The following is a 16,923-nucleotide window of genomic DNA, read 5'->3' as shown; positions in this document are numbered from 1 at the left end:
TATATATATATATATATATATGTGTGTGTATAACACACACACGCACGCACGCGCGTGTATAATAAATATGCATATTTAAGATGCTATATCTTATACATTGTTGCAAAATTACGCAATCTTTTTCTCCATAGAGACCTTTTTTTTTAGAAGACACTTTTTTGGAATCCGGTCGGATATCCGGATATTCGTTGTTACATTCTGTATCTGACACTTTACATTCGATATCTGACAAATTAGTAATATCATACAAACGAGAAATATTGTCGTATAAACTTTGAAATATATTTTTATTTTGATATATTTGTACTCATTTTTACTTTTACCATAAGATCGAGTTGTTAATAACCGAGCGATTCTTGTTCGTGCAAGTTTCTTTGAATCTTTCGGTAATTATACATTATACTGCATTTTATTATTTTCCAAAATAAAGTTTCAATATTTATTTTAGAAGATTGAAAGTATGTTGACTTTTTAGAGATTTTTGTAACCATTCTGAAAAATATCATAGGAAAAAAACTAACGGATTCTATTAACTGACCTATGTTTGGACGGATGAGGCACCAAATTGTATCTTGTACTATAAGGATTAAAATGAATTTAATAATTATGCACACATCGCACACATTATATGTATTATTTTTTTGAAAGTACATACCCTTAAGTATTATATAATACATAAAGTTTAAAAGGATTGATTCCATTTATTCACATAAAAGTTATGAATGTTTGATTGATAAAATTTTTCAATATTCTTATTTCAATTTAAATCTGTAAAAAAAAAATCAGTAAATTACAATCCGATTTCTATAGTATAAAATATATTTTTTTATACTATTATATAGTATAATAGTATAAAATTCGTTATTAAAGCTTTGATAAGTAGCTTTGATCAGAATTTTACAGATATTTGTATAATCCAGAAAAATAAGAAAAATTAGCTCTGTTCCTCAAAGATCACTATTTCTGATAGCCAAAGTTAAAATTCCGTGTTATACAAGGCAACATTATTCTTTTTTTTATTATTATTATAAATTTAAATGTTTGATATAATTTAATTATTCTATTTAAAAATTAATATAAATGTATTATTTTATAACTGGATTAAATTAAATCGTATTATGTATTAAGTATGATTAATTCCAATTGAATTTTTCAACAAAAATATGACATTTCCAATATAATAAATGCTTTTAAATATATCTCTTTTTATTTTTTTCATTCCGTTTGACTTTCTTTTACGCAGTTTTATCTAATAAAAGAAAATTCTCATTTTTGTTAAATATTTCTTAATGAAATTACATTAATAAATATGTGTTTTTGTCATCAGGAATCCGTACGTGATCTCGATTTCGAGATCGAAAAATAAATTGAGAGTGCTTGCTATTTGTTACTTGCTCCGTCGTCCATTTTCAAATAATTCGAGATTTCCAGATATTGAACACGCAGATGCATCGCACGCGTGATGGAAAGAAATAAAAATAAAACGGCGATGAAATTGAGGACTACGGTAAAGAAAATTGTGACTGAAAAAAATATGTAAAGGTAAGGATACAAGAGAGAGAAACAAACGATCTAATCTATAAATTTTCCTGTAAGAAATAAAAAGAAATGTATGAAAGTGAATTCAAAATTATTTTATCAAAAATTTCTATAGAAATATGGATGTATTTACAATTAGATATAAAAAAATTAATATGGAATTAAATTGTAGATTTAATCTATAAAATGATTATAAATATAAATTTAATATAAATTTAATATTATTAACAACAGCATTTAACATATCTCAAATTGCATTTTTATTGCTTTACGTAAAATCTCTCTAATCGCAATTCATATCTTTACATTAAATTAGAGCACCGAATCGTAAAATTATCGGATATCAGATATCGAATATATATAAGTAATGCACAATATCCCATACAGCACAGAAATATTGCAGCAGCATTGCAAAAATATTTCATTGCAAGATTGCAACATTACAAAAATATTGCAAAATATTACTGCAATATTTCAGCAACATTGCAGCAATGTAAAAATGCCCGTTTTAAAAACATTAATACGTAATATTACAGCAATATTACAATATAATATATACGCAATATTAGGTTTTGCGCACAGTGAAGGAATACTTGCAGAAACATTGTAATAATGTAACAATATTGCTGTAATATTACAATATTATTGCAATATTTATTATAAGATTTTGTACTATATAAATTTAAACATAAAAAATTAGAAATAGAAGTTAAATGTAACATACAATGAATACAAATAAAATATGACTTCATAATTAATTATGTCTTTATATTTTATAGGCATATTTCGATATACACTGCCTGAAAATCTACAGCATACGTAACGTGAACTATAAATTTTCAGTACTGGCTGTGCATATCGGAACACGGCCTATACGTCTTACATCTTATTATTGTGTCCATTGTATATTATATTTAATCCTTACTTCTAATTATTTTATGTCTATATATTATAGGCATAATTCCTAAATTATAGACATTGATTACTTTTACATCTTATATCCGTTTCCACTAATGTAGATTAACTTCAATCTCGGTTCAACTTACTCTTCATCTTTTTCTAATCTTTGGAACTAGAAAAAGACGAAGATAAATTGAACTGAGATTAAAATTAATCTATATTGGTAGAAATGACGTTAATGATTTAATAATATAGATAGAAGCTAACCAGTCATTCCATTTTTCAAAAGAATATAGTTATGAGATTGATCAGTTTCATAACTGATGTTATGAAACCCGATTAAGTGTACCGTAATCATTAATTCCTATTCTTCCATTATGTCCAAGGCCTTACTTTATTGGGTTGTATACAAATCAATACAAGTCTTAACACTCAAAGAGAGCTTTCTAGTAGAGGTACAAATCGATATAATGACAAGAATTATTTTTGTCTTTGTCTCTTACTGATTTTTTAACAAGGACAGGATTCTTATGTCAATTTATGTCTCTTGCTGGAAATATTTTAAAAATACTGTTGCAAACATTGCTGAAGTAATATTGCAAAAAGAAATCTTCACAATGTTTCTGCAATATGCAATTTTTTGCTACAAGTTTCTGTGCTGTACGAGTAGTTAATATTCCCATTATCATTAATTTAAAAAATTTAAATAATAAATAATTTATTTTAAAATTTTCTTTTTATCAAACTAATTTAATCATTATTTTAGATACTTAAGTCTATACAACAAGGTGCAAAATATACAATAATAATTCATTTATCAAAACCGATTAAAAATACAAAAAATTGAATATATTTCGATACAAACTACTTCACAGAAATAATTTTTTACCTTTGATTGTGTCGATTAACCTTGATATTGTTTTAATAGCATACAATACTTACATACATACGACGTATGTACACAAGGCCGTCGCGCATCGTATTTGCGAGCCAGCAGGCAACAGTACGTGTCGTAGCAAACACGCACTACGCATCAAAATAGGATCACGTGGAAGAGCCAAAACAATTATTCCCTAGGAATAATTAACTGAATTATAATCAATTAATATCCTTGATAACTGTAAATTTTATGATTATTTTTATCGAAGCAAATATTTCGCACGATTTATTCATTTTACTTATGAATTAAAGCTATAAAGAAAAGAAATTATGAGATATTGTTTTAATGTATGCGAGGGATAATAAATTTTTCAAACCACACTTAAATTCAAAAGTAGTTTGCGTTGAATTTTCATTTCGTTAATTTACACGTAATTTATTTATTACTTTTGGAAGTATACAAGAATTGTAAGATATATGTATGTATTGAATAGATCATTAAAGTTTCGTTTCTTACATTTTTCTTTTCTGTATTATCTTTGCGATTGCATTTTGATGAAATTCTGTTGTAATATGAGATACTAAAATGTGCGTCGCGTGCCACTAATATTAGAAATGTTATACGAGTGCAATGAATAAATCTAAGAAGAAACGAAGGCTTGAGAGTTTCAAAGTAATCTCCATTATACATTATAATGAATGATATATTATCTTTTATTAATACAATACATTTTGTGAAATTATAATTTTGTGAAAATTATGCCATTCAAATAACAAGTAGTTATATTATATAATTATGTACTAAACATTAATTTGAAACATATACAAAATAGAATATATTCAGTATATTTATTTTGTAAATACGATATTTTACAGAAAGCCAGACTAGTTTGCATATAGCCTTTATTATAACATATAAGATCATTAAATGCCGTATGCAATTATTATGTCAAGCGCAGCAGAGTAACATAAACGTAGTAACGTAGTAACATAAACGTAGTAACATAAATATAAATCATACGACCGTAGGATTCATTCAACTGCATCAAATACCTAGAGACACAATGTAATTGTCTCTTATCTACAAACAACAGTAATTATCAATGTGCACGCAATTAACTAATTCATGACTTCACTTCTATTAACAACTATTCATTAGCAACTTATTATTTCACAAACAAGTATAATTTTATGATTATTAATAGAGATAAATTTATTATGCTTTAAATTTTATATGCATCGAATATATCAGATTTTGATTTTCCACTGATTAAAATCAACTTCGAATCGACTGTTGCACGCTCTTGCAATACACTTAATTAATAAATACGATTGTATTTTAATATTTTTCAACTGTGTTTGACATAAATTCTTATACACATCATAATTTGTCGAAATCCGCTATTTGACATTTTATTCATTTTTATTAATGCACGATTTGCGGGTATTGAGCAAATTATAAAGCTTCTTATTTTTCTTATATTATCTTCATGTTCGCGTTGAGATTTTGCAATGTACAATAATAAAACCGGCCGCATGTAATTAACGTCGGGAATGACGTTCAAAGTTGTCGTGCATTTATTCTACTCTTGTGATTTGTATACACCATTTTAATTTATCTTTTTTTCATGTGTATTGCATAATACAAATAACGAACAAATTTTAGGAAAGGAAGAGGAGGAAGAATTGGAAAGAATTGAACAGCGGTAGAGGAATAGAGAGAGCAAATTTTATATTTTGTTCTATTTTATATTTTGTTCGTTACTTACAGAATTATTTACTAGTATATTTTACAGACAACAATTATTTTTCTACATATTAATTATTTTAGATATCACTATAATTTGCTGCATTTCTGTTTTACAGTTTGACAGTATGAGTGATATATTTTTTTAATTTATTAAAATAACGTGAATCTCCATGTATCAGACATTTAAATAATACACATATACAAAATTATTAGTTTTAAAAAGAACATAATTAAGTATCTCATAGAGATTACTTTGAAATGAAGATTATTAATAAAAATATTTAATTTTGAAATTGATATAAAATTTGTCAATTATTGAACAAAATCAAAATATTGGAATTTTCTCTTTCTTAACAAAAATTTGAAACAATAAGTAGATGAAAGCTATTACACGATTTTTAACAGTGTAAATTACTTAATTAATAAACATTCAAATTATTTAATTATTGAACTGATGATAAATTCATATAAAAATTATTAAGCGTAAAAATTATTAAGTGTAAAAGTTTAAGAAATATAAGAAATATAATATGATTAACGTGGAAATATAATATACAATATTAATAATAATTTTATTTGACTCATTTTTTATTATAAAATTTTCTAGTAAACAAAAAAAATTATGATTTATTTAATTTGCGAATTTATTTGTTATACAATTAGATAAATAAAAAATCAGGAAAAAATGAAGCAATTAAAACTGTGATAAATAAAATGTTAATTTTTTAGAACATGTAATTTTTATTTGTTTATATTTCTTCATGATGCTTCTATTATCTTATAAAAATATTCCATAATTTTCAAATATTTTAATGATATAATAATATGAACTGTTTGCTTCTTATATTTATCTGAGTAAACCTTTTCATGCACAATTAATCTCTAATTAAAATATTGAACTATTATATTTGTATTAAATAAAAGATGGAATTTTATTCTAATTATGTTATCTAATACTCTCTGTTCAAAAAGTACCTGGAATTTCTCATTTGAAAAATGCGCGTTACTTGGTATGTCAAATTCGTTTTTTACTAAGATGACACAAGTCCTTGACACTGATGCTGAATTTGAGCGCGATCTGTCATTTAATTTATTTAGCTGTTTATATTCAATCTATCTCAAGTGCGTTCATCGGATTTTATAAAAAAAAATTGAGCAAAGAATGGATTTGAAATTTTGTTGCTAACAAAATTTTTTGTGCAATACAATATTAAAAAATTATAAAAAGCTTACGAGGACTCTTTTCTCTCGAAACACAAGCATATGAGTAGTATAAATTGTTTAAAGATGGCCGTGAAGATAGTCGTAGAAGACTTGTCGCGTTCTGAGCGTCCATTGACATCAAATATAGACGAAAACGTCTATAAAATGAAGAAAATTGTGCTTGCAAATTGTATTAGTGAAAAAGAGATTGCTTCAATCCTTATCTCTAATGGTTCGATTTATCATATTTTAACTGAAGTTTTGGACCAAACGTGTTCAATCGCGATTGATTCATAAACTGAATTTCGAAATGCGATTTTTTAACAAACATGCAACAAATACCATCCGTGTATTCACCAGACATAGCACTTTTTTTATTTCCAAGACTCAAATTGTCACTACGCAAAGCATTTTGATTCGATTGATTCCATAAAAAAAATTCGACAAAGGAGCTAGGCCATATTTTTTAGAGTCTATGAAATATACTACGAAGTTAGTTACTAGCACATGTGTATAGTCTCGAATGATGATTATTTTGAAGGAGATAAAATAAATTTATTTAAAAATTTTTAATTTTGCGTTTTATTTAAAAATTCTTTTGAACAGAAAGTATTTATAGAATAATTACAAAATTTATCGAACAATTATAAATATATAGTTTTTTTAAGAGATCATTTTTTTTTTTACTTTTTAACTGTTGAGGATGTGAACTTTATATTACAATAATTTTGAAAAAAATTATATTATTATACTTGAAATCTAAATTGTGACGTATTTAAGTGGCATTTTTTTTTTTTTGGCAACAAAATGAAGTCATCGTTAAAAATTTTTCTCGCTTATCCAACTTCTCGTAATACGTCTTCATTTACACTGACTTTGTCAATCTACTGCTAATAATCCGCCTCAGTACTCACTTAATTAATTTGAACTTCAACTTGCTTTTCCATCGAACTTTCATCAAAAGAATGAAAGTTCTGCATACAAGAAAAAGAAATCTTACAGCGTTTATAAAAAATTTAATTTATTTAAATTGCCACATTATATAGACAAATTACTATCTATAATTTGAAAGCTAATAAATTACATTTCCAATTTCTATAAGACTAATAGAAGATTTGCGACTCGGTTTGCAGATTATCGCCGTGTTTTTACCCATTGCTAATGATCCGTTTTGAACTTTGTCACTTTATCAGAGAGAAGAGCGAGAAACGATATTACTATCAATATCGTTTACTATCAGTATTATTGCGCTCCTCATTCTGATGAAGTGAATGGCAAGGTTCGTGAAACATTGGTTAGTAATAGATAAAAACACGATAAGCTGCAAATCTTCTGGTATCTTTGAAGATAATATCCGTGAAAGTATTTTTAAGACTAATCTTGATAAGAAAACGTAAATTTACATCAATTTATATGCAAATTTCTCTAACCACGTCTAACACCGATCGTCAAATCAATTAAATATGTAATAGGCGAGTGTTACTTAGTTTAATGGTTTGAAGAAGTTGAAAATAATGTTCGGAAATAAAAAAAATTATTAATCATAACATAATTAGAATGTAATATAATTTTATTCGAACAATTTTAATTTAAATTAGTATTACTTATATAATTAGAAATACATATTAGTATATAATAGTATGCAATAAAATTTTTATATCGAAATGTATAGTGACATTTTTTAAAGTGTTTTTGTTTATATTAGGTGTACAACTTTGCTTCCGCCGTTTTCCTATAGATAGCTTTAGCGATAAATGGTCGAAATAAATAGATCATCAATCATAGACGTCATACAATAAACTGGGCATCTGTCAACATAACTCCATAGAAACATTAATCGATTTGTGTCTACATCATAAAGTTATTCTCGATTGAAAATGTCAGTTTACGAGCTAAATTCTCATTTGCGGGAGGTTTTAATTTTTTGCTTCAATATGAAGAAATCTGCGGCTGAGGCTCATCGAATGCTCTCAAATACTTATGAGGCCGCTATTAGTGAAAAAACGTGTCGTGAGTGGTTTCAACGCTTCAAGAACGGTGATTTTGACGTCCAAGGTCATACTCTGTATTTGGTGGGACCAGCTCGGCGTAGTGTATTATGAACTGTTAAAACCGACTGAAACAATCACAGGCGATCGGTATCGAACGCAATTGATGCGTTTGAGCATGGAAAGACAAACGGCCGCAATACAACGAGAGACACGATAAAGTGATTTTGCAGCATGACAATGCTCGACCTCATGTTGCGAAAGTGGTCAAGACATACTTGGAAACGTTGAAATAGGAAATTCTACCCCACCCGCCGTATTCTCCAGACGTTGCTCCCTCTGACTATCACTTGTTCGATCAATGGCACACGGCCTGGCTGACCAGCACTTCCGGTCTTATGAAGAAGTAAAAAATTGGATCGATTCGTGGATAGCCTCAAAAGATGACCAGTTTTTTCGACGCGGGATTCGTACGCTACCCGAAAGATGGGACAAAGTAGTGGCCAGCGATGGACAATACTTTGAATCATAAATGTATAACCAGTTTTTTACAATAAAGTCTCGAATGTCGGAAAAAAAACGGCGGAAGCAAAGTTGTACACCTAATATAACCGGTTACATAACATCGTTTCTCGTGTAATGTTTAATAATCGTTGACCAAAGAGATAATTAATTAATATCAAACATGAGAGTCTCAGCGAGTGACATATACATGTTTGCCAATTACGGTGAAAACGTCTTTCTCTACCTTCCTCCATTTATCAGAATAACTTGAGGAATATTCGCTGTGCAAATATTTATTTATCTATTTGTTATTTGTCAATGATATATTAATGAATAAAATGAAAAGTTTAATATACATATATATATATACTATTAACAGCATTGAACATTGCTGTGTTCAATATGAGATTTTGCTCAATGTTTTCATAAATATATTTTACAATTTAATGCTATGCAAAGAGATTGTCTTTTTAGTTAATTACAAATTTATAACCTAGCGTAACGTTTGTACATAATGTAATTACCAACATGTATTTATATGTTAAAATAATATTATCATAATACTACTAAACAGATTAAAGATTTAGTAATATATAATAATTTATTATTTTAACATGGTATAGACATATTGCTATGAGAATATTATACGATAAATATTTTTTTATTTCTACGTATTAATAACATGTTATTATAACACTGAAGAGATTGAGATTAACTCCGATATATATATTACACGCACCTATCAAAAACTTAATTTATTAAGTATTATTTACTGTTTATAGTAAACGAACTATATCAATTATCAAAGTTTTTTTACTGTCTATGAAAAAAATGTTAGAAATCCAAAATATTTATTTTTCATATTAAAAAATAAACTTTTTAAAACCCTTATATTTTTTGCCATATATCCCATAGAGGTGGAATATATGGCTATTCATAGGAGGAGGGGGGAAGGGGGGGTATGTACAGCTCATAAAAAATTTACAAATAATACATATACCATAAATAAGATGTATAATGACACAATAACTTAAAATGTGTTTATAAAAGTGTGTTTATAAAAGTAAAATGTGTTTTATTAAAGAATAAGATAAATATATATATATGAATAAATAATAATAAATAATAATTACAATCTTCCTACATATATTACAAATGTTATGACATAAGATATATATTTCATATAATGCGTTTATTGCATTTAGTGTACTGAATTCAATCTGCGCACTTTGTATGCTTTGGGCATAAATCCCGCTCGATAAAAATGCCGTATATCCCAAACAGGTGGGATATACAAGATAAACTAAATAGAGAATACAAAAGTAAACATTTGTATTTTACTATATAACATACTTTACTATTCCACTACACGTATATATCACGAAATAACCACTAAATCTATTATACGCCCTTTATATTAATCATTTTATGTAGATTATAATTTATGATGGTATTACTTATTACAGTGACAAATTGATTCAATTCACAATAATTTAATATTAACAATAAGAAGCTGAAATCATAACACAATAGTAATATAACAGAGTAGTTGCGGGAAAATTAACCTCACTTCTTTCATTTTTTCTGACTTCTGTGGCGTAAATCCCAGCGCGGCGTATTTGCCGGAGTTACCTTATACACATTTATAATTTATGATAATATTATTGTTATCAATTAATATTTTCAATTAGTTATATTATATATAGTTTGCGGGAGTAATACAATTCTTTCATGTTTTTTTTTTCATTGTTCGTTGTATTTTTGTTTGAAATCCATTGAATGATCAGGCATTGCGATACTGTGCAGATAAATAGCTTTTTGTTTTCGAATCTGGGTTATCATAGAAATGAAAAAAGAAGAGTTCACTGCGTTATGCAGATGTTAAGTGAATCTACAGCATAGAACAATTATTCTTTTGTATAATTGCAGTGACACTGAACATAAAATAATAAACTATGATAATATATTTAATTGTAATATGCGAAATTTTGCCGTATAAGCAAAACATTATAAAGATCGATTAATTAATTAATTAATTAACATAGCTAGTCATAGCTCATAACAAATGAAAAATATCAGCATTGGATCCAAAAAAAATATATAAAATATAAAATAATTGATATAAAATAATTGATAGTTTGGAATTTGATGTTACTTATTTAAATATAAGAATAGATTTCTAATTATCTAAAGACCAAATAATGTTTGTCTAGAATATTTTGTATAGAATATATTGAATTATTTATTTTTCAATCAGCTTTATTCCGAAATTTTTAAACTAAGACGATCTCATATAGTCGTTTACACACGAAACTCCGAAGGCACGATTCCTGCTTGAAGTCAAATCATAATCGCTCGCAGATTGAGCAAATATGAAACTAATCTCCAAACTTCTTAGATTAATAAGTCGAGTTGATGTTTGTCTTCAACATGATAATTCACTGCCAAAAAAATCAATGATCTTATTGAATTAAATTCGTGAAATGTGTTTAATATGATTGTAATAGGAAAGCAATACGAATCAACGTTCAATAATACAATATATTTCAATGAATTTGATATTCTTATCAAAATACAATTATGTTAGTGATTATTAAAATGATTTCTAGATTTAAAATCATGATTGGTTTAAAAATAGTTAAATCTCCTTCTGTATATATATTTTTTATTTTAATTAATATTTGAAGCAATTAAACGAAATTAAAACAAAATTTATGTGAAGTCTAAATTGCGTTGTATTTAAATAGCATTTTTAGTCGAATGATGTGGTCATATATTAGTGAATTCTTTTGTGATAATTTATAACAAATTATATTTAAAATATTTAAATTATGTTAATCTTTTTTCGTTTATTTTTGCCGTAATGTATAACTTTTTTAGAATAACTATATATATATTATAACATTGTAGTAGACTGTCTGTCAATTAACACTTCTGAAAAAACAGGAAAATTATAGTTTATTAAAAATAAGATAATTTATGTATGTATTTGTTATGATGTAATATTTTTAAATTCATAATGTTAAATTATACCTAATCTTAGTTATTTTTAATAATTTCTATAGGTCAATTATTCCTGCGCAATATGTAATTAATTTACTATAACTGAAATATTTATAATAACTGAAATAATGGAATCAAACAATTTAATTAAAAAAATGTATTAAATTTGACTCAAATTTAGTTTAGTATTTATTAAAGGCATAATATGGTTAATATGAACGTTGTTTATTTTGAAATTAACTACAGAAATGGTTTGATTTTCATTTTGACACACATACAAGTAAAAAATAACGAATGTTATTTAACTCAAGAGATTAGACTGTCGTTGCTCCACCTAACAGATTACATATTATAATTTGCAATTAGAAAGTGATAAATTTTTTTAGCGAGCTAAACTTGAATAAAGAAGACACAAGCATAGAACTTCACTTCACTTTTCTATACTCGTGTTATTTCCAGATACTTGATATACCGGTCAACCGGTCGTTGACATTTTGACATCAATTTTAAATATGTGTGTATTCACACTCTTTCGAAAATGTCCCAGACGACTAGCATGTACGTTTTACAAAGAAACTCATTCCAATATTAATGGTGGCATTTGCCGGCTTCGTACCGGCGACATTTAACTAACGAGCCGGTTTCTCTACCTTGCCATTTTTACGCGGCACCACAGCACGATATGTTCTCGGCTTTGCTTTTTCGAACTAACCAGGCCAAAGAGACAGGATTAAAAAGAAAAATGATGAAAAATGAACTGTTTTATGTAGCGATAAGTCAGTGTAATGCTTCCACCTTTTCCTTTTTTTTTGCATTAAAAAATCCTGTGTCTATTATATACTTCCATTAAACTCTCATATTTGCTTTTAAAACTACATTATGTAGAAATGTAGAATGTTGCAGAAAAATCGAATGTCAAAATCATAAAACATTACAGTTTATCAACGTTGATTGGTTCTTTGGTTGGTTGGTTGGAACGTTGATTGGAAAAGAAATAATCAACAATTAATTAAATAAAATCATATTCTAAAGACAATTATATCCTAAAAAAATTAGAAATGTTTTGTCAAATGTTTTTATTAAGTATGATTTGAAAAATTTCAAAGAAATCATTTTGAAAGTTTCAACTCAATGTATTACGTTCAGAAATACTTTTAGACATTTATTGATTCAAATTGATTAAATTTTGACACTATCATTAATAAATTTTTGCATTGTTTTTCGTCGAAATATTCATGCGGAAGGATAGGAAGAGAACGATTTCGAAAAAAGCAGAAAATCATGGAATAGTAGCGATAGAAGATCCGCGGCGCGAGGACACGACCTGGCAAAAGCGGTAAAGCGTAACATTCACTTTATGGAGCGGAAAGAAAAAGGCAGCGGCTTTCGCTAGTCGTCCTGGACTCGATCCAAACTCAGTGGTTTACCGTCGCTATGTCGAATCAGGATTTTAAAGCTGACAACAAATTCTCGTAAACCGAAGCATAACGATTTCGTTGCTTTATTGCTTGCTCGCTTGTTATTAACGACCAGTGAAGTCGTTACGTCAGTCGTCGCGATTCTTTCTTGTTCTGATAAAGAAATTACTGGACGTCATGCTGACAAGTACATATTTTAAATTAATCAACATAATTGCTCTCCGAGTGTGAACGCATTCCAGAACATTAATTTTGTGTTAGAATTATGAAAAACTTGACTATTTTATGCTCGAAAAATTCTTTCATCTTTTACGTCAATTTAGTCTGCGGTTGTAATAAAGAAAGTTATCAATATGATATCAATATGATATCGCATAAGAATCACTTCAAAATCACTTTGTGATATTTTTGACCAATGTTTAAAATTATAGCCATACTTGCATTTTTAGAAGAAATTTATCTACATGTTTGGAAATTTGAAACATATTCAATTTATGGCGAAAAAATTTTAAAGAAATTATCTTGATTGATTTGCATTTATTTTCCACGGGAATATATCGACCGCTTAAATACTGCATGTAGATATCTCCTTCATTGAATCTAATAAACCAGAATCAGTACGAAACGTAGTCAAATGAAAGAAGAAAGAGAGAAAATGAAAGAAGAAGAAGCATACTTCGGTAAAGAACGAAGAACCGAGCTTCTTCTATTGTCTGCAGCGATTGTGCCTCATATAAAGAATGCTCGCAATATCTGCACTTCCGAGAAAAACTCGTTTTGCAGTAAAGCGTGAAGTTTTGATGGAAGGGTAAAAAGGATTTTCACGACTTTCTTGACGTGACTTCGTTGGATATGTTTCCGCGAGCTGTCGCGATACATTTGTCATCGCGAAGTTAATCTTCCCACGGTCGAAATTATCCAAAGAAAATCCTGCTGTCATAAATTGAACATGTTCGAAGTCCTCCGAAATGAAAGTTTTGCGAAAATATGAAATATCGATTAATAACACTGCGGACTTAAACTTGTGAATTGTAACATTGATTGATTACTCTCTATAAATTTCTTGGAATGAAATCTCATTTCAAGAAAGTAAAAAAAAACCATTTTTGAAAAAGAATGAAAATATTTTACTTCTGGAAAATTAATCTCATTTCTTTTTTGGAGATTTCCTTTGAAGTGAAATTTCACTCAAAAAGAGTGAAAATTATCACTCTTTTTCAACAAATGAAATATTTTCGATCTTCTCCAAAAATAACTGTATTTTCATTTTTTTTTAATGAGATTACATTTACATTACATTTTACATTTCAAGTAATTTAGAGAATACAAATGATAATGTTTGAAAAAGATATTTTAGCTTAAATATCACCTTACTTGAATAATCAAAATCATCATTGATTTTCTCATTATAAAAATTTGAAGTAATAACAACTTTCCGGGAACAGCTGCGTAATCTTTTCCGAGCAGAAAATCGATGCTACCACGTTTCATCTAGAAATAGGGTGCTCCCTAAGTTCCCGATTTAATGTCAGGTCTACTCTAAATATGGTTGCCTCCTTATCCCGGACAGCTAAATTGGAAATTCCAGCCGGTGGAGCTGGCGGAGATAGTACTGGGAGACTTCCGTTCACTGACCGCGAACCTCGGCTGTTCCTGTGGGAACAGAATCCAATTTAAGCATGGCATGATTTCCGAATCGCGATACCACCTTGCCTAAGTAAACCAATCGCGTCATGCATCTGTTTAAAATAAAAGTACTTAAGAATATTGCTTAAAAAGAAAACAAAAATCTTACTATTATTTTTTACGCGGTTATTGTTGCATTTTTTGCTTAGTTCAAAACAATGATCAAAAGAATATATATTAATTCTAAAATAAAATCTTAAAACGAGATAATATATATGTTTATTTACAATAATAAAGTTAAAATATATAATTATTTGATAAATATAAAAATAATTTTTGTAAGTCTTTTATGGATATGTATATATATAGTACATATACATATATAGTATATGTACTTATACTATTATAATATGAGGGTTGTCTGTAAAGTTTTGAGTTACAACATGAAAATTACTCGTCGAAAAAATTCATTCTGATACAATCGTACATATTTTGAAAGATATTTATTAACATTGTAGCCATTTTGACGCTCAATTTGACAGTCATTGTATCAATCGATGTCAGTGTTTTTGTTTGATGAAAATCCTCTGAGCCAAATTTTGAACTAACCTAAAAAACAAGAGAAAGTCATTAGGGGGTCACAGATCTAGTGAATACAGTGAGTAGTCAATCAATTTGAACTGCAATTTGTAAATTTTTGTCATGGCGACCGCCGATATTATTTTTTCCATTTTTATAAAAATGCTGACATTTATTAGTACAAATAACTGCAAAACAATAACTGAACATCCAAAGTAAATACAATTTTCACAGTTATCTTTCAAAGTATGTATAATTATAATTCCAAAATGATTTTGACAAGTAATGCCATTTTCATGTTGAGATTCAAAATTTTTCAGACGACCTGCGTATACAGAATGTCCCGCAATTTTTGGCCATTTTTGTGTAAATAGAGAAAATTAAATTGAGTCGAAAAGTTATCTACCGTTGCATAATTCGTATTACATATTTTCATAATAGTTAACATTAATTACTAAAAATCACTGAATATTGGTATTCAATAATTTTTTATTCTCAAATACTATCAACTTTACAAAAAAAACAGCAAGAGACAAAAATTACTTATTTTTTTCTCATAAAGAAAAATTTTTCAGAATTTTTTAATATCATATTTTCTTATGTTGTAAAAAATAGTTGCCAATGAGAAAATGCCAGTACTGAAAAATTTATTAAAAATTCTAAAAAAAATTCTTAGAGCTCTATAAGAAGAAAATAAACAATTTTTATCTCTTGCTGTTTTTCTGTAAAGTTGATAGTATTTGAATAAAAAATTATTGAAAACTAATATTTGGCAATTTTTAATAATTAATATTTCATCAATTATTGCGAAAATAGCAAAATGATAGAGGACGTTTCAACTCAGTTTATTCCTCTTTATTTACACAAAAGTTGGCAAAAAATTGCGAGACACCCCGTATATAATTTTTTTTTTCTAAGAAGAAGAATTAAATTGTTACCAAAGAAGACTTACGAAAGTTAATTTTCCATTTATCTCTTTATAATGCTGTCAATTCTACTATAAGATTAATCGAATATGTCAAATTCGCGCCCATCCGTCCTTCATAATCCTTTAAAAGCAGAAGCCAATCTCATCGTTAAATAACTTTGTGAATAAGGAATTTCCCGCGCGGTTATCTGTCTTTACTTATCCTGAGGAAAACGTTGAAGCCATTTTTCGCACGTAACAATGATATACGAGAATCCTTGTGCAGGAGTCGAATAATAATCGAATTTAATTTGCACAGGAACCGGAGATGAAAGAAAAGAAGTATTGGAAAAATGCGAACAGCCCTGTAACCGGCAATGCGGCCGGAAAATAACTGCGACTCGGTATAGAGACCATAATTATCCGATCAAGCTTTAAGGTTGCTCGTAAAGTCTGGCTTTACGATCTCATCTGGCAATCTTGCACGCGCGCAAATACTTTTCTACATTTTGCGTCTCGTTATGCATCGCATCGTTATTTCTTACAGCCGATTGGCAGACGGCATTGCCTTCGCGCCCGTTCAAGCGAGTAATACTCTCGGAAGCTATTCGCGTCAATTGACAAAAC

General features: G+C 28.0%; 1 protein-coding gene across 1 annotated transcript in view; it reads left to right on the top strand.

Annotated features, from left to right (window-relative positions):
- Positions 1-16,923, top strand: part of LOC108685264 (acetylcholine receptor subunit alpha-like) — a 333,770-nt gene that overhangs the window by 280,300 nt on the left and 36,547 nt on the right. The window lies entirely within an intron of this gene.

Source organism: Atta colombica, unplaced genomic scaffold (genome assembly GCF_001594045.1).
Source record: "Atta colombica isolate Treedump-2 unplaced genomic scaffold, Acol1.0 scaffold15, whole genome shotgun sequence".
NCBI lineage: Eukaryota > Metazoa > Arthropoda > Insecta > Hymenoptera > Formicidae > Atta > Atta colombica.
Note: the sequence above shows the minus strand (reverse complement) of the source record. Positions and strands in the feature narration are given on the sequence as shown.